At 37.7% G+C, this 6,676-nt stretch overlaps 1 non-coding gene across 1 annotated transcript; it reads right to left on the bottom strand.

The window, feature by feature from the left end:
• Nucleotides 1–4,560: 4,560 nt before the first annotated feature.
• Nucleotides 4,561–4,666, bottom strand: LOC112534807. Its single transcript, XR_003079054.1, has one exon. It is a non-coding gene; the product is annotated as a small nucleolar RNA R71 (small nucleolar RNA).
• Nucleotides 4,667–6,676: the final 2,010 nt, after the last annotated feature.

Genomic DNA, 6,676 nt, shown 5'->3' with positions numbered 1-6,676 from the left:
CCACCGCTAGCATGCTCGCAGATGCCAGCTGCACCTTCGGCCGGCTTCGCAATGCCTCCAAAGCCCGCAACCACCGGCTGGATGATGCTGCCGCTTCTTCCTTTCCTCCCTTCTTCTTCCCCATCTCTTTCTTCTCCTTTTCTTTTCTTTCTTCTATATAACGAAATTTGGTCCTAAAACTTTTCTTCTTTACCATTTAGTTGCTCAACTTTATTAATTACTAACAATTTCGCCCTCCAAATTTCAGTTTAATCCTCCAACTTTTCTTTAGCTTTTCAATTAAGCACCTAACTGTTTAATTTGGGCCAAATTAAAATTATTGAAAATATAGAATTACTTATTTACCCTTGCTTTTAAAAGTAAAATTATCAAAATACCCTTACCGACACACTTAATTACAAAAATACCAACCATACAAATTTTCATTAATTCTCCATATTAATAAAATTATATTTTTAGTCCTTATTTCAAAATTAATGATCAATTTAATCCTAACACTTAATTAACTTAAATAATCAATTTTGCTAACTATTTTCCAATTAAAATCAACACCATTTGTTAATTAAAATTTGCCATTCCCCAATAATTCCTTTTTATAAAAATATTATTTACTAATTATTTCATAACTTTCAAATATAAAATTTAATTTATATACCCATACGGGGAGAAAATTAAGTGATAAAAAATATTATTTATTTTTCAAGGAATTTACTTAATTAATTTTTTGAAATCAAACTAATTAGATATAGAAAAATAACTTTCTTTATTTTTATCTAGCATTGAAATTCTATTTTATTTCATCCTAAATAAATCAATTGAAAATAAAGTAATATTAATTTAATAAAACTCGTTATTAATTATTATTATAAAAAGGAAAATTACGGGTATTATACTCTCCCCTCCTTAAGAAAATTCGTCCTCAAAATTTAGAATAAAAGGCTCATACTAAGACCGAAACTAATGAGAGTAAGAACCTCTCATCTCCAGCTCGGCTTCTCGGGTACTTTCCTCGATAGAATAATTCAACCTCAAGATCTTGACTATTGGTAAAACTCAAGAGCAAAGTTGATGAACTTAAGAATTCACGATCATGACTGACTGCTCCTCGGAAGACAAATCTTCACTTACTTCCACACATCGAGGTTGCAACATGAGCAAAAGATCGAAAATATACTTCCTCTACACAGATATATGAAATACCGGGTTGACCTGCGAGAAAATTTAGCAGCAAGTCCCACTTGCATGCCACCTCACCAATCCTGCCGATAATTCCAAGGGTTCTAGACAATAAGGGCTAACTTGCCTTTCTTACCAAACTGCATCACATCATCCACGTCACATCATCCATCTAGTTGCGATAACTAATACAAAACCATGCAATCCTGACATAAAATTCCTCCTCAACTGGAATTTAGAAAGTCTCCTTTGTTCCTCTATAGTCCAACATAGAGCCTACTGCGCCACATATTCATTCTCACAGCAACTTAGCTTGTCATCCAGAGAATCCCAAGTTAACACAATTTACTTTAAAAGATCTTCTTATTTATTTACTTTATAATCATCACTGATAAAAATTATTATTATCTTGAAAAACACCTTTATAAAATCATACAATCTCTAGTCATTTTCTTTATATAAAATTCTACAATATTGCGCACCAGGGTGTTTATACCCCCTATCACCAAGAGTTGCAATGCACGATGTATGATGCATGTCCTAAAAATGAGTTATGAAATTGTGCATGCCTAACAATGAAATGCCATAATGAGTTCTCACAAGACTAGACGCAATATTGTATTTTAAAACACTTTGTTCTACATAGAAAAATAAGGAGTGTTTGCTTAAGCTTCTATGGATTCTGAGCATCCAAAAAATACACCAACCACCATTCTTATGCTTCTTATAACCACAAAACTGAACCATATATGCTCTGACCTCTACTCGACATTCCACGTACTAACTTCGATTCTACTCATTAAGGTGATACCTGATGTGGTGACGAGGCAGTTCATGACACGACTACAACTACACTTTGCACCAATTCTAAACTGTGGTGCCGATCGCCGAAACAACAATTGAAGCACCTAAGGTTGGGTTTGCACTAATCACTTGGAGAAATAGCACGAGTCTACCGCACTTCTGATCTTGCTATCTCTACATCGCTTATTCTTAATACAGCATTAAAGACAAGCTCACAAGAAAGAGAAAAGATAAACTCTCTAACAGTGAAAGCTGAGACACTAGAGTCAATAAGAACAAACAAGACAGACTTGATCCTAGCTCCACAGTAGTAAGAATCTTAACCTAGGTCGAAGGAAATCTAAACCTAGGCTCTGATACCAACTTTGTCAAGACCCGATCTGTGAGCCCGTGACCGGTACTAGGGAAATGGGTAGGGTTAAGGCCACCAAATCCCGTAGTAAGTGATGTGCGTAAAATACACACATCTAAATGGGGTTTTTAAGATTGATTTTATGTACATTTGGATGTGAATTAGTCCCAATACTGACCCTATGCATCTGTTTATGCGCATTAGGTGCAAAAGAAGTCAAAGAATGATAAAGGGAAGAATTGGAGCATAATTGGACATCAAAGCTGCTGAAACAAGCTACGTTTGCGCATGAGAAAGCTGAACACGGCCGTGTTCCCAACACGAGCACCAAAACAATTGTGTTGGATGCATTTGACAAAAGAAGTGTTAAAAAGCACGACCACAGAGAGTAACACGGCCATCAGCACAAGGTCGTGTTCCCAACACGCCCACCAATACCAGGCCGTGTTCCTAACACGGGCATCAACACGGCCATGTTCAAACTAGCTGGACAAATTAATTTAAAAAGAAAGAAAAGAGGAAAAGGGAGGCAACTAGGGTTAGAATGTCCCAAACTCATCTTCTTCTCTCTCTAAGGGTTTTCTAAGTTAGAATTAAGGAAAAAGGAGACTTTGACAAAGGTTTCAATTGGATTCTCTTCGAAGATCAACAATTGGCGAGGATCGTCGATTGGTTTCAATCCGAGTAAGAGGAACAAGAATCGATCCAAGATTGGGCAAGAGGAATTGGAGCTGTTTACTCTCATCCAAGGGTGTATTCGGGTTTCTCTACCTTTACTCATTTTTTATAATTGAATTCTTGTGGGTTGTGATGATGAACATGATTAGCTAAAGTTGTTAACCCATTGGGGTTCTTTATCTAGGGATTTTTGTACTTAAATTTTGAATTGAATGTATTGATTGTCAATATTGGTTTGCAATGGAAGTGTTTATTGATTTGTTCTTCATATCTTGTTGAATGATTTTTGAAATTTGAATGATCTTGAGAAAGACGTTTAGGTTTGGATTGTCCTTTGCAACCTAGAATTGAATTCGCCTAGAGATAGGGTATTCGTTCTACCGGATTGAGAATTAACAACTCTCAATAGTGTTAAATGGTATATAATGCTAATTTGGATAATTAGAGTTAGGAAGAGATTTCAACCTAATTATTCTAAGTTAAGATGTTAGTGTCCTTGAGAAAGGCATTAATTGCATAGAGATTTCCCCACGGAAATTGCATTCAATCAATCAATTCCACCCTTAGTCTCCATTCCCTAGAGACAAGAATTCCCAAGGGGTTATTCCTTTACTTAAATTAATCCTTCCCTAGTAGAAGTAGTTAGACAATAATTAGAGTAGCTATTAGTTAATTTAGGAATTATTCATCAACGCCATTTTTAGATCAGATAACAGAGAAGATTGAGTAGGTTTAGGTTCACACGTTCTTTGAGGAATACGACACTTGGTACTCACCATTAGCTATACTCCATCGATAGGTACATTGTCTTAGGTCGTAGTCTTGCTTGACTTAGCAGCCATCAAGTTTTTGGTGCCGTTGCCGGAGAACCATTTTCTGTGAACTAAATTGAAATTTTGATATTTATTAGTCTAGTCATTTCTCTTTTTATTTATAATTTGTTTTCTGTGTATAGTTTTTTTTCTTATCTTGTTTGTTGGTGTTGTTATTCTTTGTTGTGCTCAGGTAGTTTATGATCAGGAGCTCTAATCCTAATCTTATAGAGCCTTTACCTGAACCCAAGTGCTCTCTTAGATTGCTAAGGAGACGTATGCAAGCAGTAGAGGAGGAGATTGAAGCAGAGATTCTTGTTCATGAAACTAGTGAGATGGAGAACCACAATGCAAATCGAGGTGATAGTGACAGAACCATGTACGAGTTTGCTAGGCCCTCCCTAGCAGGGATGCAAACTGGGATAGTGAGGCCTCCCGTGGGGGCCAATAATTTTGAAATAAAATCGAATGTAATCCAGATGATCCAGAATACGGTGCAATTTGGAGGATTGGCGAGCGAAGATCCGAACGAGCATATCACCAACTTCTTGGAGATATGTGATAGCTTTAAGATTAATGGAACAACCGATGATGCCATACGGTTGAGGCTGTTTCCTTTTTCCTTGAGGGATAGAGCGAAAAGATGGCTGCAGTCGTTGCCACAAAAAACGATCACTACTTGGACTTCTTTGGCTGAAAATTTTTTGAATAAGTATTTCCCTCCTGCTAAGACTGCTCAAATGCGAAATAACATATCTTCTTTTGTGCAGGGTGAAGTAGAATCGATGTACGAAGCCTGGGAGCGCTTCAAGGACTTGTTAAGGTGTTGCCCACACCATGGTCTTCCTCTCTGGATGCAAGTACAGACATTCTATAGTGGCAGGAATACGACCATTAGACAAATGGTAGATGCAGCTACAGGGGGAGCTATCAATAGCAAAACACCTGAGCAAGCCTAGGATTTGATAGAAGAGATGGCCACCAACACTTATCAGTGGCAAACTCCACGGGCTAGAGGTCCAAAGCCACCAGATATCGGCCGAGATCCTACAGAGCCTTTGGCACAAGTAGAGCTACTTTCTAAAAAGATAGAACAACTTCAGATGCTGGTCAAAGTAGCTCAGCCCGGATGTGAATTCTATGGTGGACCGCATTACGGCAACAATTGTAATGCAGGAGGTATGTTTGCATCTTCTATGCCTACTAATGTTTCTAATGTTCAGCATGTTGATTATGTAGGTAGGCAGGAGAATGATCCCTACAGCAGTACATATAACCCAAGGTGGAGGAATTATCCTAATTTTGGATGGAGGAATTCCAATAACCAAGGTCCACCAGGATTTCAAAGGTTGCATCAGCAGCAACCTATGCATTATGTTCCCCATCAACCAGGAGGTAGTCAAGAGAAGAAGCCTGACTTGGAAGAGTTGATGACGAAGTCCATTACAACTTTAAAGAACAGATTTCAACAAACAGACACTGCCATTCTGAATCAACAAGCTTCAATTCAGAACTTGGAAACTCAAATTCGGCAGTTGTCTAGGATGATGGCTGAAAGGCAGCCGGGCATGCTTCCAAGTAACACATAGTCTAATCCAAGGGAGCATGCCAAAGTAATTATTTTGAGATCAGGTAAGGAACTTCCTAGTCCATCTAAGCCTTTCACTAATGATGATTCTGATGTGCAGGTGGATGAGTAGAAAAAGGAAGATAAGCCTGAGGAGAAAGAAAAGGAAGTAGTTGAAGAGAAGGAGGATTCGAATAAGATCCCCTTGAGGCCATACCAACTTCCCATTCCATATCCTGCAAGACTCAAGCAGGATAAAGTTTATCAGCAATTTGGTAAATTTTTAGATCTTTTTAAACAATTGCGGATTAACTTGCGTTTTATTGAAGCTATTTTGCAGATGCCAAAGTATGCAAAGTTTTTAAAAGAGATTCTAAGCAACAAAAGGAAGTTAGAGGATTTGGGATTGATGACCTTGAATGCAGAATGCTCAGCAGTGTTTCAAATCAAGATTCTAGTCAAACAACACGACCCAGGGAGTTTTACTATACCTTGTTTGATTAGGGATAAATTGAAATTACTAGCATTAGCTGATTTGGGAGCTAGCATCAATTTGATGCCTAGTTCATTGTTTAAGGAGTTAGGACTAAGCACTTCTAAGCTAACTCCAACTAGGATGAGTATACAACTAGCAGACAGAACTGTTAAGTACCCGAAAGGGATTATAGAGGATGTGCTAGTTGAAGTTGACAAATTTATATTTCCTGTGGATTTTGTTGTCATGGATATGAATAGTGAGAGTGATGTTCCATTGATCCTAGGTAGACCATTTTTAGCTACATCTAAAGCTTTGATAGATGTTAGTGGCAGAAAGCTGGAACTTAGGGTAGATGATGAGAGCATTACGTTTGATTTGACTTAAATCATTGAGATACCCATATGAGCATGATTGTACTGTGTGTTCGATTGATTTTATTGATGATATTGTGGAATCTCAATTGCAGGAAATGATGATTGATGATCCTTTGCAAGTGACAATGCAACAAAATAAGGATAATTTGTCCAATGAACAAATGTTGGAGCAGCTAGAGCACTTATTAGCTGCTGATGTTAATGATGAAAAGACTAATGGTTTTGTTGATCTTGACAGGTCAGGAATAAAGAAGCTGAAGCCTTCTTTAGAGGAGCCGCCCGTTCTTGAATTGAAAGAGTTGCCACCGCACTTAATGTATGCCTACTTAGATGAAGCAAAGCGCTTACTGGTCATTATTTCCGCTCATCTCACACTTGAGGAGAGGGAGATGGTGCTATGTATTTTGAGAAGGTATGCAAAGGCATTTGCATATA

This window comes from Ricinus communis, chromosome 4 (genome assembly GCF_019578655.1).
Source record: "Ricinus communis isolate WT05 ecotype wild-type chromosome 4, ASM1957865v1, whole genome shotgun sequence".
In the NCBI taxonomy this organism is placed as follows: Eukaryota; Viridiplantae; Streptophyta; class Magnoliopsida; order Malpighiales; family Euphorbiaceae; genus Ricinus; species Ricinus communis.
This window is presented reverse-complemented; position numbering and strand designations above follow the sequence as displayed.